The 15,000-nt window shown below is 49.4% G+C and overlaps 1 protein-coding gene across 1 annotated transcript in view; it reads right to left on the reverse strand.

Annotated features, from left to right (window-relative positions):
* Positions 1-15,000, reverse strand: part of LOC123994605 (transcription factor SOX-5-like) — a 152,352-nt gene that overhangs the window by 84,185 nt on the left and 53,167 nt on the right.

Here is a 15,000-nt window from a genome sequence, read left to right on the forward strand (position 1 = left end):
AACTAGCGCTTTGTTTCCACTACATATCCACACCGCACACTGTGAACACACACACACACTACACATGCCTGCCCACCGCGCTACACTAATTACCAACCTGCCAAGGACCGCAAATAAAAGCACACAAAAAACACACAATCACTCACACAAACACAATGACAAACACACACACGCGCACACACACACACACACACACACACACACACACACACACACACACACACACACACACACACACACACACACACACACACACACACACACACACACACACACACACACACACACACACACACACACACACACACACACACACACACACACACACACACACACACACACACACACATAACCTCAGAGAGAGGGAGGGATTGACAGAGAGAGAGAGGAGGTAACCAAGGGATTGTGAGAGAGGTGAAAACACTGGGTGTTTATTGTCAATAGTGAGCCATCTGCACTAGTAATTCACTGTAGAGCTGAGGACAGGATAAACCCTGTGTCACACACACACACACACACACACACACACACACACACACACACACACACACACACACACACACACACACACACACACACACACACACACACACACACACACACACACACACACACACACACACACACACACACACACACACACACACACACACACTAATCTGCTGATGGCAAGCTAAAAGTTATTTTCCCCTATAGGATTATACCTTCAGCATAATTCTTGAAGAAGTCCTAATGGTTTTGGAAGCTAACCCACAGACATTTATAATAGCAGTTGAAGGAGTCCTGGCCGTGGTTTGAGTGACAGCTCACCACAGCTCTCTATCCTGACTGAGGAGATCAAAACAAGCTTAGTATCTTAACTAGACATAACACTATGTAGACTTCCTGCTGAGGTCTACAATATCACTCACAAGACCACTGGCGTTACTGTGTTTGAACACTCCATGCCTCACTCTCACACACTGTAGCGTCCTCAAACTATTTTCCTCTCTCCTTCTCTTCTCTCTCAAAATTTCCATCACTCACTGTCTTTCTGTCCATCTTTCTTCTTCTGGCTGTGTTTGTGTGAGTCTAAGATTGTGAGTGAAGGCCATGGACAATATGTGTGTGTGATTCTCTGTGTTGAGGCCTTGGAGGCCTGAGTCAGTCATTTTCCTCCTGCATGTCCCGTGTACCACAATCACATAGGTACAGGCTAGAGGTACAGGCCCATGAGTGTGTGTGTCTGTCTATGTGCAACTACAGTAACTTACTCCCTGAATATCCAAAGAAAAGAGAAGTGAAACACACACACACACACACACACACACACACACACACACACACACACACACACACACACACACACACACACACACACACACACACACACACACACACACACACACACACACACACACACACACACACACACACACACACACACACACACACACACACACACACACACACACCATCTCAGATGGTCCAGGGTGGCTCCATTAGTCTCCTTGCAGCCAAGACAATCAACGTGAACCTGCTTTCACTGATACACACTACACTACAGACAACACCACTCTAGTTGGACACACTACCACACACACACACACACACACACATAGCATGCAGGCACAGACATATGCAGGAAGCACGCAAGCAGGCAACACCTTTACTTGAGGCGAAGGAAAGAGGGTGTGGGCAAGCCCACTAATGTGGGAGAATACAGGGGGAAAGAGGGTGTGGGCAAGCCCACTAATGAGGGTGAAGACGGGGGAAATAGGGTTTGGGCAAGACCACTAATGAGGGAGAAGACGGGGAAAAAGGGTGTGGGCAAGCCCAATAATGAGGAAGAAGACGAGGGAAAGAGGGTGTGGGCAAGCCCACTAATGAGGGAGAATACAGGGGGAAAGAGGGTGTGGGCAAGCCCACTAATGAGGAAGAACACGGGGGGAAAGAGGGTGTGGGCAAGCCCACTAATGAGGGAGAAGACGGGGGAAAGAGGGTGTGGGCAAGCCCACTAATGAGGGAGAAGACGGGGGGAAAGAGGGTGTGGGCAAGCCCACTAATGAGGGAGAAGACGGGGGGAAAGAGGGTCTCGGTTTCCTTGCTGCAGTATAGATGTGTACACTCCTTTCGTCATCCCTCCTGTTTTTCTCTTCTGACAGCTGTCTCGCTATCACCCCAACAGGTGCTATTAGCCCCCAGCGCACTCTCTCCTTCTCTCTCCTTCCATCACTCTCGCCCCCCTCCCCCGCTCTCAGCAATGACAGAGGCTTTTAAGCCAAAGAGCTTTGACAAGTGAGAGGGAACAACAAATGGCAGTCCCCCTCTCTCTCTCTCTCTCTCTCTCTCTCTCTCTCTCTCTCTCTCTCTCTCTCTCTCTCTCTCTCTCTCTCTCTCTCTCTCTCCACTGTGCACTCTAATAGTTATTATTTGTATTTATTAACAGGGCTACAGCCATTGTCCCTTGTGACAGCCAGGCCACTTTAACTATTAATAAAAACAGGGAAAAATGGCTCCCTTGTATTGTGCGGCAAACGGCAGGAGGGGAGGAAATAGGAGAGAAGGGGGGGATGAGTGGAGAGAGCAAAAGGGGGGAGAGGAGAAGGAAGGAATATAAGAAGAGAAGAGGAAAAGAGAGGAGAGAAAATAAAAGAAGAGAGGATGTTTCTCTAAGCTGGCAGGAAGACTCAGAGGGCCGTTGTCTCTTGCCAGAGTGGAGGAGTGTTACGGAGGATGTGATCAATGTAATGAAACACAGCCAAATGAGTTAATGCCTCCTGATTACACTTCTCCTCAATCCCACACACAGACAATTGGTTTAGACAATCGATCATAATGGCGTCAATATATGACTTGGATGACTTCAAACTAAACAAACTGAACAATGACTTATTGTAGGGTGAAGCTGCACAGACATAGCTGGATGAGAAGGTTTAGATTGCCTCGGAAAACTGTGATGGGGAGTGAGTTGTGTCAGACGGGATGCTCAACAGACAGACTCTCTCCATACAGTACCACCCCCCACCCCCCCACCCCCTTCTGTTCTATTATTAGGAGGCGGAACCGAGATGTTGTGTGTTCTGAGTGAAATATGATTTCAGTGTCAGTACTTAGAAACCCTGTATCCCTGTCTTAATGTTTCTGTCTCAATCCCCATGACAGTCAGGGAAAACAGAGGGGAAATACACTGATAATAATAGTGGAATCATTCGGTATTGTTTTAGTTCATTGGCTCAAACGAGAGTCAAGCTGCTGCCGGTTAACAGAGCCAACACACTCCACCTGCCTGGAGGGAGGGGAATGAGGGAGGGAGATGGGGAGAGGGGGGAGGGAGAGAGAGGTGGATGAGGGAGGGAGAGGGGTAGAGGGGGGAGGGAGAGAGAGGGGGATGAGGGAGGGAGAGGGGTAGAGGGGGAGGGAGAGAGAGGGGGATGAGGGAGGGAGATGGGGAGAGGGGGAGGGAGAGAGAGGGGGATGAGGGAGGGAGAGGGGGAGGGAGAGAGAGGGGGATGAGGCAGGGGGAGGGGGAGGGAGAGAGGGGGATGAGGGAGGGAGAGGGGTAGAGGGGGGGGAGAGAGGGGGATGAGGGAGGGAGATGGGGAGAGGGGGAGGGAGAGAGAGGGGGATGAGGGAGGGAGAGGGGGAGGGAGAGAGAGGGGGATGAGGGAGGGAGAGGGGGAGAGGGGGAGGGAAAGAGAGGGGGATGAGGACGGAGAGGGGGAGGGAGAGAGAGGGGATGAGGGAGGGAGAGAGAGGGGGATGAGGAGGGAGAGGGGGAGGGAGAGGGAGGGGTTGGAGAAGGGTAGGAGAAGGGTAGGAATAGAGAGAGAGAGACAGAGATATGCTATCTTTCAGTCAGACGCTTTGCCCTGACTCACCCAAACAGCCAGCTCTATTTTTCACTCAGACGCTTTGCCCTGACTCACCCAAACAGCCAGCTCTATTTTTCACTCAGACGCTTTGCCCTGACTCACCCAAACAGCCAGCTCTATTTTTCAGTCAGACGCTTTGCCCTGACTCACCCAAACAGCCAGCTCTATTTTTCACTCAGACGCTTTGCCCTGACTCACCCAAACAGCCAGCTCTATTTTTCACTCAGACGCTTTGCCCTGACTCACCCAAACAGCCAGCTCTATTTTTCACTCAGACGCTTTGCCCTGACTCACCCAAACAGCCAGCTCTATTTTTCACTCAGACGCTTTGCCCTGACTCACCCAAACAGCCAGCTCTATTTTTCACTCAGACGCTTTGCCCTGACTCACCCAAACAGCCAGCTCTATTTTTCACTCAGACGCTTTGCCCTGACTCACCCAAACAGCCAGCTCTATTTTTCACTCAGACGCTTTGCCCTGACTCACCCAAACAGCCAGCTCTATTTTTCCTATTATCTCATATTGGCCAAGGCAGCAGATGTTTGGTTAAAGAAGAAAAGGGGGTGGGGGATGTAGAGCGAGGGAGAGAGGGAGAGGAGGGGAGAGAGAGAGAGTGAGCGAGCGAGGGAGAGAGAGAGGGAAAAGTGAACGAGAGTGCGGGAAGGGAAAAGAAGAGAGCGGGAACAAGGCAGGGCCTCAGTGGACAACAAAGGGGTCTCTGTCCCTGCGCCAGCCCCAGCCGGGGTGGGGAGGGCTCACAGGAAAGGCCCTGGCTCCGGCCCGGCCTGCCTGAACAGGCTTCACATTGACTCCTCCTGGCAGCAGGGAGCTGAGGCTCTGGCCACCACCACAGAGCAGGGGTCAGGTTTAAATAACCAATTATACAAGCACCGACAGAGTTTATCTACGCTTTGCAAACAGCCCAAACACTAACATTTTGAGGTGGAGGGAGGGAAGAAGAGAGGAAAGGAGGGAGGGATGGAAGGATGGAGGCACACACACAGCGTGTACATTCACACACACTTATACACACACACCACAATGCAGTGCAGGGCAGTGCTCCATTGGTGTGCCCCAGTGCGAGAGCTTGGAGGTGATCCATAGTGAGAGAGAGAGAGAGAGAGAGAGAGAGAGAGAGAGAGAGAGAGAGAGAGAGAGAGAGAGAGAGAGAGATGGAGAGAGTGATGGAGAGAGAGAGTATGGAGAGAGAGAGAATAGAGAGAGAGAGAGAGAGAGAGAGAGAGAGAGAGAGAGAGAGAGAGAGAGAGAGAGAGAGAGAGAGAGAGAGAGAGAGAGAGAGAGAATATGGAGAGAGTGATGGAATAGAGAGAGAGGGAAGATGGAGAGAGTGATGAGAGAGAGAAGATGGAGAGAGTGATGGAGAGAGAGAAGATGGAGAGAGAAAGAGAGAGAGAGAGAGGCTCTGTTCACAAACACAAACACACCCTACAGAACCCCAGGACAGCAGCACAATTAGACCCAACCAAATCATGAGAAAACAAAAAGATAACTACTTGACACATTGGAAAGAATTAACAAAAAAACAGAGCAAACTAGAATGCTATTTGGCCCTAAACAGAGAGTACACAGTGACAGAATACCTGACCACTGTGACTGACCCAAACTTAAGGGAAGCTTTGACTATGTACAGACTCAGTGAGCATAGCCTTGCTATTGAGAAAGGCCGCCGTAGGCAGACATGGCTCTCAAGAGAAGACAGGCTATGTGCTCACTGCCCACAAAATGAGGTGGAAACTGAGCTGCACTTCCTAACCTCCTGCCCAATGTATGACCATATTAGAGAGACATATTTCCCCCAGATTACACAGATCCACAAAGAATTCTAAAACAAATCCAATTTTGAAAAACTCCCATCTACTGGGTGAAATACCACAGTGTGCCATCACAGCAGCAAGATTTGTGACCTGTTGCCACAAGAAAAGGGCAATCAGTGAAGAACAAACACCATTGTAAATACAACCCATATTTATGTTTACTTATTTTCCCTTGTGTACTTTAACCATTTGTACATTGTTACAACACTATATATATATAATATGACATTTGTAATGTCTTTACTGTTTTGAAACTTCTGTATGTGTAATGTTTACTGTTCATTTTTATTGTTTATTTCACTTTTGTATATTATCTACCTCACTTGCTTGGGCAATGTTAACACATGTTTCCCATGCCAATAAAGCCCCTTGAATTTAATTGAATTGAATTGAGAGAGAGAGAGAGAGAGAGAGAGAGAGAGAGAGAGAGAGAGAGAGAGAGAGAGAGAGAGAGAGAGAGAGAGAGAGAGAGAGAGAGAGAGAGAGAGAGAGAGAGAGAGAGAGAGAGAGAGAGAGAGAGAGAGGGAAGATGGAGAGTAATGGAGAGAGAGAAGATGGAGAGAGTGATGAGAGAGAGGTTTGTATCAAAAAAGCTTTTGTCAAAACAGCATCTCTTCCACCTACGCAAGGTTAGGCACTAAAAGTACCAATTATGTGTGTTGTTAGGAAAAGCTGCCTGCGCTTGGCAACAGTTGCAGTGGGTACTGTGTCAACAAAAAAATTCTCCCCGCACACTCCCTTTCTCCCACCGAATCAGACGAAAGGGAGAGAGAGAGAGAGAGAGAGAGAGCGAGAGTGAGAGAAACAAGGAGAGAAAGAGAGAATTTTGCACGCCCAATTATTCAGTTTTTGATTTGTTAAAAAAGTTTGAAATATCCAATAAATGTCGTTCCACTTCATGATTGTGTCCCACTTGTTGTTGATTCTTCACAAAAAAATACAGTTTTATATCTTTATGTTTGAAGCCTGAAATGTGGCAAAAGGTCGCAAAGTTCAAGGGGGCCGAATACTTTCTTATATATATATATGTAGAGATCGTTTCTTTCACAAGCAGATGTATTCCCCCCATAGGGCACAGTGTCTGTTCTGTCATCATGGTGTGTGACACGGTGTGTCTTACAGGAGAACCAATCACAACACACCCACAGGGACATATGGTCCAATGATCACGAAGGCGTTGACGAACAGCACACAAAACACTTTTTGGGCTCGAAACTGAGAGCTCTAGAGATATAATTACCTGTCAAAACACCTTTGACTGCTGAGAGTGTGTACTTGAAATACTGCTAGAGAAGTGCACACTACCGAGCACACTTCCAAGTAATAAACTAGAGATTTTATTTTATTTCTTACTATGACATTTCTATTATTTCCTTTTTCAAAATAGTAGATTTATATTCAGAAAAATATATATTATAGTATCAGAGATTATAGCAACTTCAATAACCAAATCCTCCTGGACTGAATATTTATTTGCGTGCAAAAACAGAATGAATGTAACATTTAATTGGATAGACATATGCACATTATTGAGATATATCTACAGTCAACAATTTTATGAAATTGAAAATCTATTTATCTAAAATATTATTTTGTCCTTCATGTCTTCTCTGCATTGGTAACAGATGGTGTTGTCGGTGCTTACGTCCAATTTGATTTGAACCAAAAACTCAGCCAAATTTACACGGGCACAAATCTCACAGCGCCAAATTCATCCTGGCAGATTGAAATAACTGCGTAGAGGGCATGACATTGGGGTAGAAAGACGGAGGACTAAATTGTAATGACATTTGTAAAAGTCGACAAAACAACAAAAAGGGAAAACTTACTGTCCTATTTGTGATTTATTTTCACAAGTAGAAAAGTCTGAGTTTAGCTTAATTGCGACATGTTTTTCAGGAGACAAATATCTCTCTCTCTCTCACTCTCTTTCTCACACACACCCTTGTTTCCCCTACGTGCCTCATTGACGGCGGGTAGCCTGGCGGCAGGTAGCCTAGTAGTTAGAGCGTTGGACTAATAACCGAAAGGCTGCAAGATCGAATCCCTAGCTGACAAGGTAAAAATCTGTCGCTCTGCCCCTGAACAAGGCAGTTAAACCAGTTTTCCTAGGCCGTCATTGAAATGAAGAATTTGTTCTTAATTGACTTGCCTACTAGTGGTGTCTAGATAACATCCTGGTATTTGAATTCATTGGAGGATAATTCAGATGCTCCCTGATAGGTCGCGTTAGAGGACCTTATTAAGACACAGTTCGGGAAATTATGTATTTTATACTTACATACAGTTTATAACTTGAGGTTGCAATGTGTCTAACAAACTAACCAGAGAACGCATGAATATTGTCAGCAACATTGTCTGCAGTTAATGTGTTCCATATTTTGAATAGATAGACAGTTGGGTTTTATAATGAAATGTAACAAAATGTCCTGTTAGATGACACTCTAGCTATAAACCTGTGACCTGACACCACAGCCAGGGAAGGGTTAAAAACCAGCGGCAGGACGCCACTCTTTTCATGCACACACATCACTCTCACATCACACACACACACGCACACGCACACGCACACACATCACTCTTGTGAAAAGCCTTCAGTTTAAGTAGGCCAATAAATGTGTCCTTTTCCACTCACACTCACACACACGCACACGCACGCGCGCACGCACGCGCACGCACACGTGCGCACACACGCACGCACACACAACACACACAACACACACAGACCCCTACTGTAATGGAAGTTGACATTTCCAATCTGTCTCGTGCCAATAGCCTCTCTTCACTTCCCCTGTCTCCCTCCACTCATCCCTCGCTCCTGTTCTCCGACCTAGGACTGACTGGCTGACTACCGCCCATCACTTCTTTATGACATCACTCTCACGTGACAACAGAGGAACACAATGTGTTCGAGAGCAGGGGACCGGGCTGATGCATGAAGCCACAGAGAATAGGACAGACACGTGTTCACTGACACACAGGGAGCATAAAGTCATAAAACACACACAAAAACACTTGAGCACACACACACTATCACAAAAGCAATTGCTCTGTGTCAATGTGTCAGTCTGTCACTGCGAGCCTAGCTGTTAAAGAAGCGAGACAGACATACAGACATGCAGACATACAGACCTGGCTGCTTCACTGAACTGTAGTGTTTTTACATCCTGTCTGTGTCTGATGTCTGGATACTGTTATTACTAATGCTATCATCACGCTGGCCTGCGTTCGCCGTATGACTGACACGCACCATACTTAATCATTTGTTTGGTATTCAATGATGTCTCTTTTCATTTGACATTTGATGGTGTCGACACACATAGACATACCATGCATCAACACACACCCTCTCAATCTCTCCCCCCCCCCCCCCTCCCCTCTCTCATTGTGCGGTCTGTGCAGTCTGTGCGTCTCTGGCTGTTTCATCCCTGTGCCGAGAGCGTTTTGAAATACTTAAGAATAGTCCTTATTGTCCGGCTGCGCCGCTCTATGTCACGGAGGGCCATGTGACAGCCATTATGCCATTATGCCATTGTGAACAGCAACGCTTAAATAGGGGCGGAATGTTCGGGGAGTCCTAGTGTGTCCTGCAGGGAGAAATGGTCACTGATGACTGGGAGCTTATTGTTCACATACATGTGCATCTAAACCCCCCCACCCACCCTCCCTCTCTCTCTCTCTCTCGCTTTCTCTCTCTCTCTCTCGCTTTCTCTCTCTCTCTCTTGCTCCCTCTCTCTCTCTCTCTCTCTCTCTCTCTCTCTCTCTCTCTCTCTCTCTCTCTCTCTCTCTCTCTCTCTCTCTCTCTCTCTCTCTCTCTCCCTCTCCCCTCTCCCCCTCTCTCACTCTCTCTCCCCCTCTTTCTCTCTCTCTCTCTCTTGCTCCCTCTCTCTCTCTCTCTCTCTCTCTCTCTCTCTCTCTCTCTCTCTCTCTCGCTCCCTCTCTCTCTCTCTCTCTCTCGCTCTCTCTCTCTCTCCCTCTCCCCCTCTCTCACTCTCTCTCTCTCTCTCTCTCTCTCTCTCTCTCTCTCTCTCTCTCTCTCTCTCTCTCTCTCTCTCTCTCTCTCTCGCTCCCTCTCTCTCTCGCTCTCCCTCTCCCCTCCCCCCTCTCTCTCTCTCTCGCTCACTCTCCCTCTCCCACCCTCTCTCACTCTCTCTCTCTCTCTCTCTCTCTCTCGCTCCCCCTCTCTCTCATCCCCCTTCTCTCTCCCCCCTCTCTCTCTCGTCCCCCTTCTCTCCCCCTCTCTCTCGTCCCCCTTCTCCCCCCTCTCTCTCTCGTCCCCCTTCTCTCCCCCTCTCTCTCGTCCCCCTCTCTCTCTCTCTCTCTCGCTCCCTCTCTCTCTCGCTCTCCCTCTCCCCTCCCCCACTCTCTCTCTCTCTCGCTCACTCTCCCTCTCCCCCTCTCTCACTCTCTCTCTCTCTCGCTCCCCCTCTCTCTCGTCCCCCTTCTCCCCCCCCCCTCTCCCCCCCCTTCTCTCCCCCTCTCTCTCGTCCCCCTTCTCTCCCCCCCTCTCTCTCTCTCGTCCCCCTTCTCCCCCCTCTCTCTCGTCCCTCTCTCTCTCTCTCTCGTCCCCCTTCTCTCTCCCCCCTCTCTCGCCCCCCTCTCTCTCGTCCCCCTTCTCTCTCGCCCCCTCTCTCGTCCCCTTCTCTCTCGCCACCCCCTCTCTCTCGTCCCTCTTCTCCCCCCTCCCTCTCTCTCGTCCCCCCCCTTCTCTCTCGCCCCCCCTCTCTCTCTCTCTCTCTCTCTCTCTCTCTTGCTCCCTCTCTCTCTCTCTCTCTCGCTCCCTCTCTCTCTCTCTCTCTCGCTCTCTCTCTCTCTCTCTCTCCCTCTCCCCCCCTCTCTCTCTCTCTCTCTCTCTCTCTCTCTCTCGCTCCCTCTCTCTCTAGCTCTCCGTCTCCCCTCCCCCACTCTCTCTCTCTCTCGCTCGCTCTCCCTCTCCCCCCCTCTCTCACTCTCTCTCTCGCTCCCCCTCTCTCTCACTCTCTCTCTCGCTCCCCCTCTCTCTCGTCCCCCTTCTCTCTCTCGTCCCCTTCTCTCTCCCCCTCTCTCTCGTCCCCTTCTCTCCCCCCTCTCTCGTCCCCCTTCTCTCTCGCCCCCTCTCTCTTGTCCCCCTTCTCTCTCGCCACCCCCTCTCGTCCCCCTTCTCTCCCCCCTCTCGCCCCCTTCTCTCTCGCCACCCCCTCCCTCTCTCTCGTCCCCCTTCTCTCCCCCTCTCTCTCTCGTCCCCCTTCTCTCCCCCCTCTCGTCCCCCTTCTCTCTCGCCCCCCCCTCTCTCTCGTCCCCCTTCTCTCTCGCCCCACCCACCCCCTCTCTCCCGTCCCCTTCTCCCCCCTCTCTCTCCCCCCTTTCTCCCCCCTCTCTCGTCCCCCTCTCTCTCGTCCCCCTTCTCCCCCCCTCTCTCTCTTGTCCTCTGCCTCTTATTGTTCAGTTCACAGGCTTTGGAGTTAGAAAACTTTGATGCGTTAACAGGAGGGGCCATGTCAATAACATAACAGGGATGTTGTTCAATATTACATTTGCTTCAGTTAGCCAGCTGTGGCTGTTGGACAGCGGGACAGTGACCTGTATGAATACAAAACATCTTCTGCTCCCAAAGCTTTTTCTCTTTCTGACCAGACTGGACGGAGAGCTCTGTGGTTTCTTTGTGTCCTAATTGTCTTAATTGTGTTTGGGTGATCTGAGCGGTGCAGTACAGTGAGTTGTCTTAACGAGGTTAAGAAATTAACAAGGAGGAATGCAGTTAGGAGATCTGCAGCAAAACATACTGGATCTGTTCTGCTGAGGCATTTCATGTATGTGCAGCCACACAGAGACATGTACACTCATGCATGCACACACATGCACACACACACACACACACACACACACACACACACACACACACACACACACACACACACACACACACACACACACACACACACACACACACACACACACACACACACACACACACACACACACACACACACACACACACACACACACACACACACACACACACACACACACACACACACACACACACACACAGGGGGACAGACCACAATAGGAGTGAAGTGATTCTCTATATATGGTGCAGAGAGTCCAACATGAGCTAAAAAGAGCCATTCAGCAGCTCTGTACACACACACACACACACACAGGCACAAAGTCCTTGGTCCAGCATCACAAGACCGTCTAGCAGAGAGACAAACATCACTGAACACATGTTTTTAGATTGTGCAAGCCCTCCCCTTTGTTCTCCTCTTCCCTCGGTGATGACAGACAGACAGACAGACAGACAGACAGACAGGCAGGCAGGCAGGCAGACAGACAGACAGACAGACAGGCAGGCAGGCAGGCAGGCAGGCAGACAGACAGACAGACAGACAGACAGACAGACAGACAGACAGACAGACAGACAGACAGACAGACAGACAGACAGACAGACAGACAGACAGACAGACAGACAGACAGACAGACAGACAGAAGATAGAAAAGAGAGGAAACCCAGTGTTCTCCTAGAAAAGAGGTAAAAACCTGCCCAGACACCAGTATGACTCTATACACACACAGAGGCCTCAGTAAGACCAGCTGTCCCCGTTGGTGTCGGCTAATGGGGATCCTAATAAATCTAATCAAGTCCACCCACATCTACGAAGCCTTAAAGAGACGTGCTATTACATCCAACCTAGTAATCATACTCTCACAAATAATCAACATTTTACTCACAATAACAAATAGTCATTTTCTATAATAAACCCTGGGTGATGTGAAGGGTGACATGAGGGAGGGTGTGAGAGTATGGAGAGGAATCAGGGGGTTGAGGGAGAGAAAGGACACATACACAGAGAAAAGAGAGAGAGAGAGAGAGAGAGAGAGAGAGAGAGAGAGAGAGAGAGAGAGATACATCTCCCTAGACTATTGGGTGGGACTGAGAGTTCTCACTGAGAGAGAGAGAGAGGGAGAGAGAGAGAGAGAGAGAGAGAGAGAGAGAGAGAGAGAGAGAGAGAGAGAGAGAGAGAGAGGTACATCTCCCTAGACTACTGGGTGGGACTGAGAGTTCTCACTGAGAGAGAGAGAGAGAGAGAGAGAGAGAGAGAGAGAGAGAGAGAGAGAGAGAGAGAGAGAGAGAGAGAGAGAGAGAGAGAGAGAGAGAGAGAGAGAGAGAGAGAGAGAGAGAGAGAGAGAGAGAGATACATCTCCCTAGACTACTGGGTGGGACTGAGAGTTCTCACTGAGAGAGAGAGAGAGAGAGAGAGAGAGAGAGAGAGAGAGAGAGAGAGAGAGAGAGAGAGAGAGAGAGAGAGAGAGAGAGAGAGAGAGAGAGAGAGAGAGAGAGAGATACATCTCCCTAGACTACTGGGTGGGACTGAGAGTTCTCACTGAGAGAGAGAGAGAGAGAGAGAGAGAGAGAGAGAGAGAGAGAGAGAGAGAGAGAGAGAGAGAGAGAGAGAGAGATACATCTCCCTAGACTACTGGGTGGGACTGAGAGTTCTCACTGAGAGAGAGAGAGAGAGAGAGAGAGAGAGAGAGAGAGAGAGAGAGAGAGAGAGAGAGAGAGAGAGAGAGAGAGAGAGAGAGAGAGAGAGATACATCTCCCTAGACTACTGGGTGGGACTGAGAGTTCTCACTGAGAGAGAGAGAGAGAGAGAGAGAGAGAGAGAGAGAGAGAGAGAGAGAGAGAGAGAGAGAGAGAGAGAGAGAGAGAGAGAGAGAGAGAGATACATCTCCCTAGACTACTGGGTGGGACTGAGAGTTCTCACTGAGAGAGAGAGAGAGAGAGAGAGAGAGAGAGAGAGAGAGAGAGAGAGAGAGAGAGAGAGAGAGAGAGAGAGAGAGAGAGAGAGAGAGAGAGAGAGAGAGAGAGAGAGAGAGAGAGATACATCTCCCTAGACTACTGGGTGGGACTGAGAGTTCTCACTGAGAGAGAGAGAGAGAGAGAGAGAGAGAGAGAGAGAGAGAGAGAGAGAGAGAGAGAGAGAGAGAGAGAGAGAGAGAGAGAGAGAGAGAGAGAGAGAGAGAGAGAGAGACATCTCCCTAGACTACTGGGTGGGACTGAGAGTTCTCACTGAGAGAGAGAGAGAGAGAGAGAGAGAGAGAGAGAGAGAGAGAGAGAGAGAGAGAGAGAGAGAGAGAGAGAGAGAGAGAGAGAGAGAGAGAGAGAGAGATACATCTCCCTAGACTACTGGGTGGGACTGAGAGTTCTCACTGAGAGAGAGAGAGAGAGAGAGAGAGAGAGAGAGAGAGAGAGAGAGAGAGAGAGAGAGAGAGAGAGAGAGAGAGAGAGAGAGAGAGAGAGAGATACATCTCCCTAGACTACTGGGTGGGACTGAGAGTTCTCACTGAGAGAGAGAGAGAGAGAGAGAGAGAGAGAGAGAGAGAGAGAGAGAGAGAGAGAGAGAGAGAGAGAGAGAGAGAGAGAGAGAGAGAGAGAGAGAGAGAGAGAGATACATCTCCCTAGACTACTGGGTGGGACTGAGAGTTCTCACTGAGAGAGAGAGAGAGAGAGAGAGAGAGAGAGAGAGAGAGAGAGAGAGAGAGAGAGAGAGAGAGAGAGAGAGAGAGAGAGAGAGAGAGAGAGAGAGAGATACATCTCCCTAGACTATTGGGTGGGACAGAGTTCTCGTGTACTTGCACGTATGTGTATGTGTGCCTGCCTTCCTGTCTGTGTGTATGTGTGTGTGTGTGTGTGTGTGTGTGTGTGTGTGTGTGTGTGTGTGTGTGTGTGTGTGTGTGTGTGTGTGTGTGTGTGTGTGTGTGTGTGTGTGTGTGTGTGTGTGTGTGTGTGTGTGTGTGTGTGTGTGTGTGTGTGTGTGTGTGTGTGTGTGTGTGTGTGTGTGTGCGTGCGTGTGTGTGTGTGTGTGTCTAACTTTTTGTGTGTGTAGCACCAAAGAAAAGTGGCAGCCGGTGACAGATCCAGCCCAAAATGACTAGCATCTGGAGGTGACAGTTGTTCTAACAGCTGAGCTGACAGGATTAATCCAAATGCACTGAAATCAAAAGTAGAGAACACCTGTTCACTGTTCCTGGGCTCTAGGGGGGAGGAGGGGTGTTGGAGAGGGGTAGGGCTCTATGCCAGAATGACAGTCTCACCACTTTTTAATTCCCTGGAGCAGAGAGGAGAAGAGGAGTAAAGATCAGGTAGGGTGGGAGGGATCGGGGGAGAGGGACGATAAGGGGGGAGGAGGGAGGAGAGGGGGTATGGAGGAGGGATTTGAGATTGAGGCACAGGAGCGAGGGAGGGCAATGGGGAGTACGGGAGAGAGAAAGGGAGGTAGAAAGAGAAAGGAGAGATGACGGACTGAGGGAGAGAAGGCTAGGGGGAGACC

The sequence above is a fragment of the Oncorhynchus gorbuscha genome, linkage group LG14, assembly GCF_021184085.1.
Source record: "Oncorhynchus gorbuscha isolate QuinsamMale2020 ecotype Even-year linkage group LG14, OgorEven_v1.0, whole genome shotgun sequence".
Taxonomy (NCBI): domain Eukaryota; kingdom Metazoa; phylum Chordata; class Actinopteri; order Salmoniformes; family Salmonidae; genus Oncorhynchus; species Oncorhynchus gorbuscha.